General features: G+C 48.7%; 1 pseudogene; it reads left to right on the top strand.

Moving 5' to 3' along the window:
* The window catches only part of LOC117097386, a 6,957-nt pseudogene extending 1,425 nt beyond the window's left edge, over positions 1-5,532 (top strand).
* Positions 5,533-16,023: the final 10,491 nt, after the last annotated feature.

The following is a 16,023-nucleotide window of genomic DNA, read 5'->3' as shown; positions in this document are numbered from 1 at the left end:
GTACTGCAGATAACGAGTACATAGAAGGATGGAAGGATGGCAGGAAACGGGTCAGGAAGGGTGGACTGGAACCAAATTGCGAAGAGGATTGTGAATCCCAGCTCAAACGTTTGTATTTTGCTCTACAAATGGGAGTTGCTTGCTTATGTGTATGTATGTGTAATAAAGAGGTTTATTTATTTATTTATTTGAGATGGAGTCTTGCTCTGTCACCCAGGCTGGAGTGTAGTGGCGCGATCTTGGCTCACTGCAAACTCCACCTCCGGGGTTCATACCATTCTCTTGCCTCAGCCTCCCCAGTAGTTGGGACTACAGGTGTCTGCCACCACACCTGGCTAATTTTTTGTATTTTTAGTACAGACGGGGTTTCACCATTTTAGCCAGATGGTCTCAATCTCTTGACCTTGTGGTCCACCCACCTTGGCCTCCCAAAGTGCTAGGATTATAGGTGTGAGCCACCTCACCTGGCCAATAAAGAGGTTTTTAAACTTCCCTCATAGAAACAAGAAATGGCTAAGTAGAAACAAGCATGTTTATAGCACTCAGTAGTAACTATATAGTATTTAAGGATAATTGTTATTCTTTTTATTTTGTTCCTTCTTAGCTTTTTGTCTGTTAAAATGCCATCCTTTTTACTGTTCTTTTTAAATTTAAAATCCTTTTTGTTTATTTTTTTGAGATGGAGTCTCACTCTGTCACTAAGGCTGGCGCGATCTTAGCTCACTGCAATCTGTGCCTCCTAGGTTCAAGTGATTCTCCTGCCTCAGCCTCCCGAGTAGCTGCAATTACAGGTGACTACCACTATGCCCGGCTAATTTTTATATTTTTAGTAGAGACAAGGTCTCGTGTTGGTCAAGCTGGTCTTGAACTCCTGAACTCAAGTGATCTGCCTGCCTTGGCCTCCCAAAATTCTGGGATTACAGATGTGAGCTACTGTACACCACATGCGGCCTGATTTATTTTTTGAGTAAGTGATACATCAATATTGTATAAAAGGTAAGCAAGAGCATATTTAGACTGGGCACAATGGCTTATCCCAGCACTTTGGGAGGGCGAGGTGGGAGGGTGGCTTGAGGTCAGGAGTTTAGACCAGCCTGAGCAACTGTCTCTTTTGAGACTCTATCTCTACAAAAAAATAAAAGAGGGCCGGGCGTGGTGACTCATACCTGTAATCTCAGCACTTTGGGAGGCCCAGGCTGGCAGATCATGAGGTCAAGAGATTGAGACCATCCTGGCCAACAGGGTGAAACCCTGTCTCTACTAAAATACAAAAATTAGCTGGGTGTGGTGGCGTGCACCTTTAGTCCCAGCTGCTAAGGAGGCTAAGGCAGGAGAATTGCTTGAATCTGGGAGGCAGAAGTTGCAGTGAGCCGAGATCACGTCACTGCACTTTAGCCTGGGCAACAGAGTGAGACTCTGTCTCAAATAAATGAATAAATAAATAAATAAAATAATACAAAATAAATAAATAAAAGAGCCATGTGTGGTGGTGTGTGCCTATAGTCCTAGCTATTTGAGAGGCTGAGGCGGGAGGATCACTTGAGCCCAGGAGTTTGAGGTTACAGTGAGCCATGATTACACCACTTCACCCTAGCCTGGGCAACAGAGTGAGGCCCTGTCTCTAAAAGAACAATGGTGTACTCAGTGAAAAATGCTTCTCCCCCAGTTTCCCAATTCCCTTCCCTGAAAGCAACCCATATTGGATGTTTCTTGTGTATCCTTCCAGAAATACTATTTGCCTGGGTGAGTGTGGTGGGCAGGTATCCTCAAAGGCAGCTCCCAGTGCTCCTACCTCTGGTATTCACGCCCCTGTGCACTCCCCTCCCCTTCCATATGGGCTGGACTTACAGATCTACTTCTAATGAACAGAATACCACACAAGTGGTAGGATGTCACTTCTGAAATAGGTAAAAAAGACTGCAGCTTCCATCTGGGTGCTCTCTCTCTCTGGGATCAGCCACCCTGGGGAAAGACAGCTGCGGTGGTGTGAGGCAGCCCTGTGGAGAGACTCATGTGAGAGACCAATGCCTGCTGACAACCATGTGAGTGAACTTGGAAACAGATCCTCCCTCCCAGTTGAACCTTCTGATGGGTCCGCAGCTGCAGCTGACAATTTGACTACAGCTCTTGAAGATCCCAGGCAAAGGCGGCCAGCCAAGCACTGCCCAGATTCCTGATCCATGTACACTGGGATAAAAAATGTTCCAAATTGCTAAGTTTGGGGGCCATTTGTTCCACAGCAATAGATAATCACTATAACAAAGAAACCTCCCTTCGTTTTATATGAATGGTAACATACCATATACCCACTTTTGCACCTTGTTCTTTCCTACTTACTGTATCTTGGAGTTCATTCTATATAAAGAGCTTCCTTACATTTTTTTTAAAAAACAGTTGCTCAGATTTCTGTTGTGTGGGTAAACCATAATTTACTTAAATCGCCCCTTAGGGTGGACATTTGTTTCCAAAGTCTTAACACCTATTGGTTTTTGTAATAGCAACCCCCCTGCACTCCCACTCTTGTTCATTAGGCCTTCCCCCGATCCCCTGGAATTTTCCATTTAGCTAATCCCACCACCTTCCAACAAAAAAAGTCAGTATTTTTACTGGAATCATTAAATTGATAACTAATTCAGGGAACATCACCACAATGGGAATACTTCTCGTGCTCCTCCTTTATGTATGCCACTGGCTTATGAAGGAAGACATCAATGTGAGTTTTGTTCTCTGTTTCTCCTCAGCTGGGTCAGAGCCTCTTGCTCTGTCTGTGTAAGACAGTCTTGGGATGAAATGAAGAGTTTTCGTTTCCCTCTATCCTGTCCCTTCCCATCCACATCTAGAAACTGACCTTCAGATTCTTCTCTCAGAGTAAGGCTTGTCTCAAGTAATTTCCCCTAAGTCTATTTCCTCATCTGTATAGGAGAAGTGATGATATGTCTTTACATGGTTGTAAGGTTTAAGTGAGAGGAGTAGTGAGGGCTTTTGGTACATTTATCAGCATTTAAGGGATTGAAATTCACTTAAGTTTTATTAGTCACTCACTAAGTGTATAGCTCTGTGCTAGGCTCTTTAATATTTTTTTAAACCCTCAACAAGTATTGAAACAAGTATACTTACTTCCATCAGGTAGATGAAGAGACGGAGACAGAGACCTGGTAAGTTTTCTAAATGCTCGTAACGTGATGAAACATCTGCAAAACTCAACTATAAATTCCTGGCCACTGCCAAGCAGAGGATGCTGTTTTCCAGGCACGTTTTGTCCAGCTGGTGGCTCTGTCCCCTTACCCAGTTTGCATTTTTGCACTTGCCTCTTTAAACTTTTGATTTGATTTGTCAGTGTTGTTGCCAGAATTTGCACTAGGGCTTGCTTGGTTCTGGTGCAAGGTGCTTTCCCCCACACCACTGTTCGCTCTCTGCCACAGAAGGCAAGAGCATGTCTAACGTCTACTCAGCTGTAACAAGAGTGAGGTTTTCTGATACCCAGCCCTGCACAGGACATGGATCCTGCAGTGCAGAGCTACCACCATCTGACTTGGCAGTGACACATGAAGTATCCAAGCCTCTTCCAGGATAGCCGCAACCTTGCCAGTTACCCTCCCTTGTGATCCCATAACCAAGAGGGTTGGAGCAAATCCTGGCATGGTTTACCAGAGTCCTACACTTTTGCCCTTGATGCCAGGGCCTGGTAGGGGAAAGCCAGTGCTTCTGAAGGAATGACAGGGGCACCCCTTCCAGGCACTCTCCTCCTCCCCATCCTTCCTGGAAGGCTTCTTCTTGGTTTCCACATAGAGCAAAGGAAAGTCATTTTTCCGAGACTATAGGGCCCCAGCCCAGAGATTCCGATCTAGTATGTATGGGGAGGGGCCAGATATCTGCACCCTTAATAAGTATCTTCATTCTGTTATAGGGCCATTCCTTAAGAAAGAGCCTCCATCCTGAGAAAAAGCAGCAGTTAGCACAGAGATTGATGGCTAGGTAGAGTAGCCACAAAGACGGCCCTTCTCTGGGAAAGAAACACCTTCATAATGTCCTCACTGCACCTCTCCTTCCCTTTTTGTTGACAGTCCTCAAGTCCAACAGGTACCTCGGCATTGCTCCCCCCACCCCTCCATGCTGTTTGGGTGGGACAGTCATAACCTATGTATATGGGGCTTTAGCGCCTGTCGCATCCATATCCATTCATTCTGAGGCCTCCTTGTGTGCCCAGCACAGAACTCATCATTAGCAATACAGAGATAAATGAAAGAAGTCCATGATCTAGTAGGCCAGGCAGATCTGCAAGCCCTTGATGAGAAGGGCTATTGGGAAGGATGTGTGGGGAATGCAGTGGATGGAGAGAGCGACTGATTATGTTTGTGAGTTTTTGTAGGAGGAGAGATAGGGGAATATGAGACTAGATCCTCTGTGACTTAATTTCAGCAAGAATCTTCCCTCTGGTCTCTAGTAGAGTAAGTGATGGGGTGGGGGTCAGTGTGGCCTGTTGGCCATCATGTGAGCAGGGAGCAACCCTCTCTGCTCTGGTTCATCTCTTCGGATTGAAACACGTGGAGCAGTTCTTAATTTGTATGGAGTGCCCAGACTAATAAATCCTCTACTCAACTGCAATCCCCACACTGTGTTTATAGGCAACAGCTGACTTTTATCAGCTAGTTTGTTCTTTCACATAAGCAGAATTGTGTGGGTCTCCTGACCTGGCTCGTAATGTGATAAAATGTCTGCAAAACTCAACTATAAATCCCTGGCACCTGCCAAGCAGAGGATGCTGTTTTCCAGGCACATTTTGTCCAGCTGGTGGCTCTGTCCCCTTACCCAGTTTGCATTTTTGGACTTGTCTCTTTAAACTTTCGATTTGATTTTCAGTTCTCTGTGGCCTCTTTAAAGGCAACTGAAAAATGAGGCGTAGGGAAAAGGAACTAGATAGTTATGTCTGTGCTAAAAATTACCCCTGGCTTGTGTTGCTCTGAAAGTCAGCTTTGATCCCACTGTTGAAACAGAGACATCAGGCTTCCCAGCCACATGAACCCCAGGGCAGGGGACAGGAGGCCGGTACCAGCGGAGCCCGTTATTAATACTTTGATTCTTTTCTTGGCCATCACCCTTTGTACTTGCCAAAGGCCCCTACCCTCAGTTGTCAGTTCTCTAAATTAAAGAAACAGCTCCAGAGGCCTTTGCCCCAGATGGTCTCCAGGCTTGACATCTTTTCCCAGCATTTAGAGCTCCCCCAACACAGAGAGGTGAAATTTAAATGCCTTCTCTCTGCCAAATAGGGCGAGACCTGGACGCTTGGAGAATGCTGGTTGGCTGGGGTGGACTGAGTGGTTGGGAGAGCTACAAAGGCCTCAGTGGTACATCTAGGAAAGGTTGAGTGTGGCCCTGGCTGTGTCTCAGGATTACCCAACTGTGTTTATGGGTTCTCTTCATTTTGATCAGACCATTAGGTCAGAAGGCTCCTGTGGCTGCTCTTCCTGTGGCCTTATCCATTGCTTGTTTTTCCCCAGCCCAGACTTCACGGCTGGCTTCATGAGCCTGTGACCCACGCTTACAAGGGGTCCCAAGGTGGGTTTCATGCTCTGCTGTCACTCTCAAAATTCTGAACAGTTTTTGAATAGATTTTGAACTGATTTTCCTTTTGCACTGGGCCCTGCAAATTATGTTGCCAGTTCTGCCCAGCTTCTCTGTGGGTCCTACTGGTTGTAGCTGCCCCAGTACTATGGACCCTTTCTTCCCCAAGTTTAAGTTTGAGCCTTTGCAGAGCAGGTTAGTTACCTGTCATTGAGGAATTCAGCCTTGTCCCCCTCCCAAAGGCTCCCTGTTATCCACTCTTCTGGCAACAGCCAATCCCTGTTAAGTGACATTATCTCTACAGGCCCTAAAGAGGTGCCTGCCAATCCCAACTCGCTAAGTCGTCTGCAGCTGCTCCTGGCCCCTTCTTATCATTTTCTAGAAAATATTTCTAGTCAATGCGCTTGCTTGGAGGAAGCTGCCTGCTTTTATGGAGGAGCTGTGGTCTTTGCTAGAGAAAACATCCCCTAACTCCTACCTCCACCTCAAAGGCAAGACATTGTTTCCTGCTATGGGAAAGGAGACCTACTTTTACTTTTCCAAGCCCAACTCAGACACCATCTCCTCTGTGGTATCTCATCTTACACCCCTAGATGGAAATCACCCTTCCTTTCTCAGCACAGTGCTTGCAATTCTCTTTACCACTTATTTAAAAAATTTTTTTTTTTAAATAGAGACAGGATTTCACCATGTTGTCCAAGCTGGTCTGAACTCCTGGGCTCAAGAGATCCACCCGGGCTGGGTGCGGTGGCTCACACCTGTAATCCCAGCAATATGGGAGACCGAGGCGAGCAGATCGCTTAAGCCCAGGGGTTTGAGACCAGCCAAGGCAACATAGTGAGACCCCATCTCTTAAATAAATAAATAAAAGAGATCTGCTCACCTTGGCCTCCCAAAGTGCTGGGATTATAGGCATGAGCCACCACACTCAGCCTATTTTTTTTTTTTTTTTAACGTACATCCAGCTCCTGCAGGAAACTTTATTTTTTCTTATCCATTCTTGTATACCTACCAGCTCAGTAAGGGGCTCAGCCCCATCTGGGAATTGAACCAAGTGGTAGAAATGGTGCAGGGGCCTTTGCAGCTGCCTGGCATGGAGAAGGTGGGCCCTGCTCTACCCAGTGGGATGGTGCAAGGGGTGGCAGTGGTCTCTGGCAGAGCTGGCTGGCTGCTGGCAGCCATGGCCTTCCGTAAAGCCACAGTATCCTACAAAGATTGTGAGCTTTGGCATAATCCTGGCTCCACCACCTAGGATGTGGGCCTTGTGTTTTACCTCTCTTACCTGTGAGAAGAGGATAAGAAGACCTGACTCACTGAGCTATTTTGAAAATGAAATGAACTAATTCATTCAAACCACAGATGATGAAGCCCAGCACCCAGTAGGTTCTTAATTAATTATAGGTTTTATCCTCCCCCTGGGGGAGGACTTGGGGCTGAGGCCCATTTCCTCCTCTGCCAGGTACCTCCTTCCCACAGAACCCAGGGTGTAACCTCTCCTTGAGGCCAAGGTAAGCCACAGTCCTCTGTGGCTACTGCTGTGTGGTGAAGGTCCTGGGCAGGGAGTTGGGACATCTGGGTTTCTGACCCAGCTCTGCCACCTCAGTGGGACCTGAGCATGTGACTTCACCTCTCTAGACCCTAGGGTCTTCATCAAACAAAGAGGGCAGGTAGGCAAAAGTTTCAACTTCGCAGAGCTGCTTCAAAAATGAAGTGGGCTAATGCACGTAAAAGAGCTTGAAATCAGGGCTGGGCGCATTGGCTCACATCTGTAATCCTAGTACTTTGGGAGGCCAAGGCGGGGAGGAGGAATGCTTGAGCCCGGGAGTTCGAGACCAACCTAGGCAACATATCAAGACCCCGTCTCTACAAAAAAATAAAAAAATAAGCCGAGTGTGGTGACACACACCTGTAGTCCCAGCTACTTAGGAGGCTGAGGTGGAAGGCGGGGAGGATTGCTTGAGCCCGGGAGGTCGAGGCTGCAGTGAGCCATGATTGTACCACTGCACTCCAGCTTCCGTGATAGAGCAAAAGCCTGTTAAAAAAAAAGAAAACTTGAAATCATATCATAGAAACAGAAGCGATTGTCCTCTGAGAAGCAAAAGGATTTGGGAGCCAATGAGAATAATACTATAATTGCCACTTGTGGAAGGTTCTCAACTTTGTGCTTACTCTCAGCGCTTTCACATTCATTAAACAACCCTGTGAGGTACGTGCTATTTCCCCCATTTGACAGACACGGATGCTGATTTGGGGGCTGGTGGTCAAATGACTTCTCAAAGGTCGCATAGCCAATCTGAGATTTTAACTTTGATCGGACTCTAGGCAAATCACCTACCGTCTCGGTGCCTCAGTTTCTTCCCCTGTGCAATGAAAATCATTATTCCCCTCTGAGAATCAGGGATCATTTCATCCATGTGGCACAGTGCTGGGTGAATTTTCTTCTCTTGCTTGGAAACAGGAATTCCTGCTAGGCATCTTAGCCTTAAGAGCTGCTGTGGGCTGGACAGTGGCTGACTCCAGCCTTTCTGGGGAGTTCTAGTGACTGCTGAGTGCGGGAAGCATTGACCAGGTGGGAGCATAGGTGTGTCAATTCCTGGCTACAATTCAGCCCCCAGGCCAGCCATGTGAACCTCCTCCTTGCCCAGGGGAATCTGGGGACCTGCATCATTTCTATCTCTGTCCACTGAAATCATCATCGCTCCCTGCGAGTCTCCAAAGCACCAGAATCCTGCATCACAGTAAGGGGAAAAATGCTTCCAGTGCAGCAAGCCATGCAGACATGTTTGAGAGAATAACCAGTGCCGCCTGTGCAAGCGACTGATCCCATCTCTTTGATCCATGGCCCGGGACCTAGAAGGGTAGTTCTCACCCACAGAGAGCTGAATAGCTTCCTCCATCTAGTTGCCCTTGGGCCTGGCTGCCTGGTCCAGCAAGACAGAGTTGCCCTTATTTATATCCTGTGTAAGTCTGGCCCAGTGAGGAATAAACAGTCTCTCCATCAGTGAGGATTTAAGAATCTAGACCATTGGTTCTTAATCTCAGGGGCACATTGGAATCATTTGGGGAACTTTATAAAACACTGATGCCTGGGTAGACTCGGGTTCACCCCCTGAGATTCTGGTTTAATTGGCTGGGATGCAGGAATTAAAAAACCCCCTCCCTCACAAGTGGTTCTAATAGAGAGCAATGGCTGAGAACAACTGCTTTGATACAATTCATTCATTTAAAGATCTTTGACACTGTGTGTCAGGCACGATGCTGGGCTCCAAGGTGAACAAAAGAATCTGGGTTTTGTCCTCATGGAGCTTGCATTCTAGTGGGGAGGAACAAAATGAATTAGCAATAAAACAATTTCAGATGGTAATAAGGTCTATAAAGACCATGCAAGCCGGGCACGCGGCTCACACCAGTAATCCCAGCACTTTGGGAGGCCAAGGGGGAAGAATTACTTGAGCCCAGGAGTTTATGACCAGCCTGAGCAACATAGGGAGATCCTTGTCTCTATAAAAAGTAAAAAAAAAAAAAAAAAATTAGCCAGACTTGGTGGCACACACATGGTTCCAGCAATGCGGGAGGCTGGGGTGGGAGGATCACTTGAGCCTGGGAGGTCGAGGCTGCAGTGAACTGTGGTGATACCACTGCATTCCAGCCTGGTTGAAAGAGCAAGACCCTGTCTCCAGAGAGACAGAGAGAGAGAGACAAACATGCAAGTAGTAACAGGATAGAATGACTTGAGGGAGGGTGAGGGGGCAGAGAGGCTTTCTGAGGAGGTGACTTTTGTGCTTAGACCTAAATGAAGTGAACGAGGGGGACGTGTGGATCTGGTGCAGCTGTGCTCAGCGCTGTCTGGGCACTCCAAGACCCTTTCAGGGGTTTTGCAAGTGAAACTTTTTATGATACTAAGATGCTATTTGTTACTCTCATTCTCTCACCAGTCTACAAGGAAGTTTTCGGGTGTCCTGTGATGTATGATGATGTCATCACTCTGACAGCTAATGGGAATTGTTCTTGAATATTCTCATGTTTGGGTTTTTTGTTTGTTTGTTTGTTTGTTTTTTGAGACCAAGTCTCACTATGTTGACCAGGCTCGTTTAGAACTCCGGGGGTCAAGCAATCCTACTTCCTCAGCCTCCCAGGTAACTGGAACTACAGGTGCACCCCACTGAGCCTGGCTTGTATTCTGTTTTTAAAAATCCTCAAATTTAATTTCTCTCTTAGTAAATAGTGATGGATATAACCCATAAAAACACAAACGGACACTCTTTAGAGTCATCAATTATTTTTTCAAATTTTTTGGAAACAGGGTCTCACCCTGTTGACCAGGCTGAAGTACAGTGGCACAATCACAGCTCACTGCAACCTCAACTTCCCAGGCTCAGGTGATCCTCCCACCTCAGCCTCCTGAGTAGCTGAGACCACAGATGCACGCACCACATCTGGCTGATTTTCTTTTTAGTAGAGATAGGGTCTTGCTCTGTTGCCCAGGCTGATCTTGAACTTCTGGCCTCAAGCAACCCTCCCATCCCTGCCCCCCGAAAGTGCTGGGACTATAGGCATGAGCCACCACGCCTGGCCTGGAGTCCTCAATTCTTTTTTCTTTTTGACCTCCTGGGCTCAAGCGATCTTCCCACCTCAGCCTCCTGAGTAGCTGGGACTATAGGTGCTCTTGAGTAGCTGAGACTACAGGTGCACACCACCATGTGTGGTTAATTTTTGTAGTTTTTGTAGAGATGGGGTTTTGCCATGTTTCCGAGGCTGGTCTCAAACTCCCGAACTCAAGCAATCCATCCACCTCGGCCTCCCAAAGTGCTGGGATTACAGGTGTGAGTCACCATGTCCAGCCCCTCAGTTCTTGAGTGTAATAGACTCATGGGACCAAAAGTTTGAGAACTGCTGATCTGGCAGGGGAGCCTTCCAGAGAGTCCAGGGGTGGGAACCAGTTTGGTGTATTCAGGAAAGTGCAGGAAGCAGGGCGACCAGAATGAAGAGAGAAAGGGGATGGAAGCACATGAGGTCACAGGGGAAGGCAGAGACCAGCTCTGCAGGGACCTAGAGGAGGATGATTTCAGGCAGAGAAGACTGGGAGGCTGTCCAGGTGTGAGACACCAGACCAGGATACAGTGATGACAGCGGAGATGGAGAGAAGTGAATCCCAGAGATATCTGGAAAGTTGAATTAGCAGGACCTGCTGATACATTTGATGTAGGGAGAGTAAAGGTGGATGGCTCCAGTTTGCTGGCTGTTCAGCAAGGCAGGGGACAGGTGGGGAATGGGTGGGTAGGGGAGGCAGAATATGAAACATGGGGTTAGGGATATCTGCTGGCTTCTTAAATGGGTTTGGAGGTCACTAGAGAAGTCAGGGCCGGAGTGAGGATCAAGCTTCGGGAGAATGTGTGCAGAGAGGAGAGGCGTCTGAGGGGCTTTGCTGGGGAAGCCCAACCTGCATGACGTAGCCCAAGGAGATGGCAGAGAGGGTGAGAGGAGAACCAGCAGGTACTGGGGGGCAGGAGCCAAGGAAGGAGACAGAGGAAGGAAGAAACGGAGGTGGGGGAGGAAGGAAGAAAAGAAGGAGGGAAGGAAGGAAGGAAGGGAGGGAGGGAGGAAGGGTTCGAGGTGATAAAGAGGCAGAGAGGACACGTAGGATGAGGACAGGCCCATATAGGCTGTGGCCTCTGTAAGAAGAGTTTCTTGGAAGTGGGGGCACAGTAGCTAGTTTGCAGTGGGTTGAAGGGTGAAAGAGATGAGGATATGGAAGTGATGCATGTAGAAAGCCCTTAAGAGGGAAAGGAAGAAGGCAGTGGCTTGAAGCAGATGCAGGGGGCACTTTGGAATGGAGGAGACAGGACCCTGTTCTGTCAGCTGAGGGGCAGAAGACAGCAGCGTGAGAAGGGATGGTTGATGGCACAGAGTTCCCGAGCACAGGTGAAGAGGCTGGCTCAGGACCAGGGCAGGGAAGGACGGAAACCTGACAGTGAGTTTGAGGGGTGAGAGTGTCTTTGGGGTGGCAGGTAAGAGACAAGGTCATTTGCTGAGGGGTACCAGGGTGGTGTGGAGGCTCCAGGAGAGGGGAAGGTATGGAAAGGCCCCTAAGGATGCTGGATGAGGAAGTTGCTGGGCTTAACAGCAAGCCTGGGTTTGGGACTTTCTGTCCCTCACCCATCATGAACCTGGTGGTCTCAGAAAATCCAAAGAGTTCCTCACACCTTCCCCAAATGTTTCCCAGTTATCTTCTCCATGCTGGGAGGAGATGGATGGAAGAGAGGTGGGAATGAGCTTTCTGACTTGGTGTGGGGAAACAGGTGCCCAGTGGAGAAGAGGAGCTCTCACAATGCTTCGGGAAGCAGCAGGGGATCGTAACATGGATGTCCTGGCTCCCTGAATCCTAACCACTGGCAGCCATGCCTGGGGCAGGATCCTTTTACCCCTCCCCATGTGGGCTTCCTCTCACCCACCAGCCTCATGGTTCCTAACTGTTTCTTCTTTTTTGCCTCCTCACCACTCCCCATTACATCCAACCGCAGCATAGAAGTCCTCAAGATGGTGGTACTGTTCAAACCTCTCTTGAATCTGCCCTTTCCTCTCCGTTTTCCCTGCCTGGACAATTGCTGGCCTCTGCCTCCAACCTCTCTCCCTCCAGCACACCCTCTGCCAAGAGGATCGCTCTAACATGGAAATCGAGACATGTTGTCCTCTTGCCCCAGAAGACCTTCAGAGGTTCCTGGGGTCTTCAGCCTGGTGTCCAAGGCCCCTTGTGAGCCCTTGAGCCCCTCGTCTTCCCGTGCTCTGCAATATGCCCTCCTCTGCACGTCGCCTTTGTCATGGGGGATCTCTCGCTGGGAATGCCTTCTCCCTTCATCCATCTGGGGAGGTTCCGTTTACCTTTCAGTGTAAACATCACCTCCTCTACGAAGTCTTCTTTGACCACCAGGTCAAGTCACCTCCCTCGTCCGAGTCCCCAGAGTACAGTAAATCCGCACTTAACATTGTTGGTAGGTTCTTGGAAACTGACTTTAAGGGAAACAACACACAGCAGGTCCTCAAATAACAGCATTTTGTTTCATTCAATGTCCATGAGGAAAATATTGGTTTTGTTATATGTTATTTTGCTTAATGTCAGTTTCCAAGAACCGATTGACGATGTTAAGTAAGGACTGACTGTATCACACGCTCCAGTATCATAGCCCATCCCACTTTCGGGTAACTGGCTATTTATACGTCCATCTCCTTTCCCTGGACTCCTCCAGGACAGGGGCCAGGTTTGCTCCTCTTTTCTGTCCCAGCCAGGAACAGTTTGGAGCCTTGTGGGTGCTGGAATGAATGAATGAATGAATGAATGAATCAATCAATCAATGTTCTCATGGATCCTGTGTCTTCAATGTGGGAATCTTTTCTATAGCTCTCTTTAAAAAAATGTATTATCTGGTTTTATACAATCCAAAAATGCATAGGGACTCAAAGACCCAAGAAGGGACTTTGCAGTGCAAAGGAAGAGGACTCAGCCCCGCTGAAGTGTGCACAGAGGACCACTGGCAGCTTCCCGGGTTCCCCTGCAGAAGGCCTCCTGAGGCCATTAACCAGGACCCCTGGGGAGTCCCGTACTACCAGCTGAGCCTCTGGACAACACAGGCCGGAGAAGCACTGATGACTGGGAGGCCTAAGGGAGACAGCAGTCACTCATCAATCCAGATTGGCACAAGTTGCCCTTGCCCAGAGGCAGGGGGCTGTATGGGAGGAACCCTAATCCATGAGGCCCTGGCTCCCCGAGCCTGCGTGACAGCCTGGACAGTCACAATGGTTGTGCATAGTCACATCTGCAGGTAATTTCTTCATCCATCTGCATTGGAATGGATCTCATTCAGTTCATTAGAACAACACCCTCTGTCCCAGTGCCATCTCTCAGGCGGGAGGGGCTGCTGCGTGCCCTGGAGAGCATGCTGCTCAGGCTCCGTGTTGGAACCTTCTGTCTCTTAGTGGGCTCTAATTGCATTAGGAGTAACCATGAGGTCAGCGGGCATGCTTGTTATAGGCGGCCTGGCCTCCAGCCGCCTGGGTGCGTGCACAAGGAGCTCCCAGGCCGTGCTGTCTGACATTTGCGATCGTTTAATGGAAATAAGTTCCATCTTGGAGCTCTGCTCAGCAGAGACCTCTCTTCCTCCAAGAAGACTTCCTCATCCCCTCTAGACCTGGATGAGGTGTCCTGACCTGATTCTTTGTCTATCACAGCACTGACAATGCACACTATCTTGAAGTTTTCTGGTCACTTGCTCCTGGAGGACAGCCAAACTGTCCTCCTCAGACAGGACATAAATCCTGCTGGCAAGTCGCTGGGCCAGCTCGCCTCCTGGAGCTGGTTCCCTCCCAGAGCTCGCCAGGGTGCAGCTGTTTGCACACCAGTTTAGGAAAGGTCCTGGGTACTGATGGGGTGCAGGGGATAAGACAGCACTGTTTTGGGGGCCAAAATCCAGAGAAGCAGCTTCTAGGCTGGGCAGGTTATTAATGCTTAACTCTCTGAGCTTTGGTTTTTCTCATTTGTAAAAGGGGAAGACTGATACCTGCTTCTCTTAGTTATTCCAAGAATTTAAAGCCCCAGTGATGCCTGAGACCCTGTAGCTACACAGAATGTGATTTTTTCCATCATCCATGTACCAGCTGTGTGACCTGGGTGAGGCACGTAACTTCTCTGTGCTCCTATTTCCTCACCTGTAAAATGACATCATGGCAGTGTCCATCTCATATGGCGTTTGTGAGGATTAAGTGGGGCAACGTGGGTAAAGTGATCAGAACGGTGCCTGCACATGGGAAGCCCTCAGTGCACATTGCTGTCACTGTTTTTACTTCTTTTTAGGACACAGCTTTGGAGCGAGGCCTGGTAAATACATGACTTGGGATGATTTGGCAGCTGATCCTCTCCTGGCAGAGCTCTAAGCTGAGCTCTGTTTGGAGGAGAAAGGTTTTGCAGGTTTGGAGGAGAAAGAGGGCCAGTGAAGAATACAGAGTTCCAGACTGACCAAATATCCTGTTCCTTTAACAAATGCTTGTGGAGATCCTACTGTGTGCCAAACACTGGGCTAAATATGTCGAATTGACAAGGATGCTTACCCAGTTACTGGATATTCATGTGATCTGCTGATTTTATTTTTCTCTTCAATGGGCTATCCATTTAAAAATAATTTAAAAAAGGCTCACTGATGCTGCCCCAGCTGAGCTACTGAGTGCACCTGCATGGCACACAGGTCCTGGGATTTTAGAGTCCAGCTCTTGCTCTGTTCACCGTCTTCCCCTTTTTCTAGTCTCAGCAGAGACCTCTTCCTCCAAGAAGTCTTTCCCATCCCCTCTAGACCAGGGTGAGGTGTCCTGACCTGATTCTTTGTCTATCACAGCACTGACAATGCACTATCTTGAAGTCTTCTGGTCACTTGTTCCTGACCTAGGATGGACAGGCACTGGGTCTCTTGCTCCCTGCTCTCCAGAACCCAGTGAATGCCCAGCACCGAGCAGATGCTCAACCAATATTTGTCACACAAAGGGAGAAGCATGGACTTTGGGCCTGCAGCTGGGCTTAGGACTAGGGCTCGTAAGAGGTGACCTACCTCTGTCTGAAACAGCCCGTCAAGCCTCTCCACACACCCAGCCCCCATAGAATGTCTCCAGGGCCAACAAATTCACCATCTTCCTCGCACTCCTGTTTGTTTCTAAGCCCCTGTTGGTCAGGAAGTTCTTTCCAACGTCTGCCTAAAGTCTCCAGGAATAACTTAGGCCAATTGTCCCAGAGCCAAGCAGCATGGAGGCAGAGGGTTGTCCTCCCCACATGCCTTCCCTTGCTTCCCTAAGGAAAAGAAGGCACGAGGAACCAGCACAGGAGAGTGAGGAGGACGGGGGGCAGGTTGGAAATTGAACTGACAAATGTCCAGTGCATGTTCCCAAGGAAATACAATGTAATTGTAGTGAACAGGGCTTGGCAAAGAGGGCCTGCCTCTGATCTGAAACTTGAGAGCTCTCCTAGCGGAGAGGCACTGGTAACCAAGAAGGGTGAGCTTTCAAATTATGAGCAGCCAGGCAACCCTCGAGCATGGCAGGTGCATCGGGAATCCTGGAATACCTACCAGGCACAGTGGAAGAAGCAGACAGGGTGGGGGTTTCCAGACCCTTAGCCTTCCTGGGCTGGGTTGAGAGAAGACACCCAGGCTGGTCTGGACAAAAAAAGGACCCTGCAGCCTGGGCCAGGACTACTCACTATTGGACAGTCCAGAAAGAAGGGGCCTCCAGCACGGCTGCCTTGCAGGGAGGAAGGACCTCATCTGCAGCCTGGGTCAGCCTCAAAGGCAGGGGCCCTCTAGCCCAACTGCACGCGGGTCCCTGCCATCCTCACTGCCCTCACCCTCAATGTTCAATGCCACCTCTCCCATGCAGGCCTTATACAGGGCCCAGAGAGATGAAACAGCTTTCCAGGGGCTCCGGGAA

This window comes from Trachypithecus francoisi, unplaced genomic scaffold, assembly GCF_009764315.1.
Source record: "Trachypithecus francoisi isolate TF-2019V2 unplaced genomic scaffold, Tfra_2.0 Lachesis_group15, whole genome shotgun sequence".
Classification (NCBI taxonomy): Eukaryota; Metazoa; Chordata; class Mammalia; order Primates; family Cercopithecidae; genus Trachypithecus; species Trachypithecus francoisi.
Note: the sequence above shows the minus strand (reverse complement) of the source record. Positions and strands in the feature narration are given on the sequence as shown.